This window comes from Monodelphis domestica, chromosome 3, assembly GCF_027887165.1.
Source record: "Monodelphis domestica isolate mMonDom1 chromosome 3, mMonDom1.pri, whole genome shotgun sequence".
Taxonomy (NCBI): Eukaryota; Metazoa; Chordata; class Mammalia; order Didelphimorphia; family Didelphidae; genus Monodelphis; species Monodelphis domestica.
The window spans coordinates 93,955,588-93,956,488 of NC_077229.1; positions in this window are offsets into that span (position 1 = coordinate 93,955,588).

The following is a 901-nucleotide window of genomic DNA, read 5'->3' on the forward strand; positions in this document are numbered from 1 at the left end:
CCGTCTGAGAAAAAAGAATAAAAGAAATGGTTACCTAAATGATACCCTGGAAGGTCAAATTGATGCTCATTGCACTGGGATGAAAATTTTCTTTTCTCTTCTCTCTCTTCCTCTTTTTACTTCTCTTTCTCTCTTTTCCTCTATGCCCTGGAAGCAAGTATATAGTTCCCTCTCTCTCTCTCTCTGTCTCTCTCTGTCTCTCTCTGTCTCTGTCTCTCTCTCTCTCTCTCTGTCTCTCTCTCTCTCTGTCTCTCTCTGTCTGTCTGTCTCTCTCTGTCTCTGTCTCTGTCTCTCTCTCTCTCCTGAATAAAATAAAACTATTCTATATAGCTTCCTCACATTAGAAAGGCATGAGAGGTAAGCAGTACAGTAAAAGATATAAGCCATCTGAGGAAAGGCTAAAGACATTTTAAAACTGTTAGATGATGAATATGGCTACCCCCACATGACTTCTAAACTGTTAGATGATGAATATGGCTACCCCCACATGACTTCTCTTCATAGGATCATTGAGCTTTGGAAGGGACATTAGGGATCATCTAGTATAAATCTTCTATTTTATAGATGAGGAAACTGAGGCCCAGTGAGGGGAAGTCACTTGCCCAAGGTCACACAGGTTTTCTGATTTCAAATCCACTGCCCTGCAGTTATTCTTCCAGTCAATCAGAAAGGGAGAAATGATAAATGATAAAGAGAGAAAACATCAAACTTTGTCCATACTTCCTCAGGTATAAGCCAACTGAACCAAATCCACAATAATCTAAAGAGTTGCCCAGCAATTTGGAACTATTCCCAAAGGGTGCTAAATGACTGCCTGCCCTTTGATCCAGCCATATCACTGTTAGGCTTATACCCCAAAGAGATCATAAGTGTGGGAAGTCATCAAGCCCACCCTGTCTGA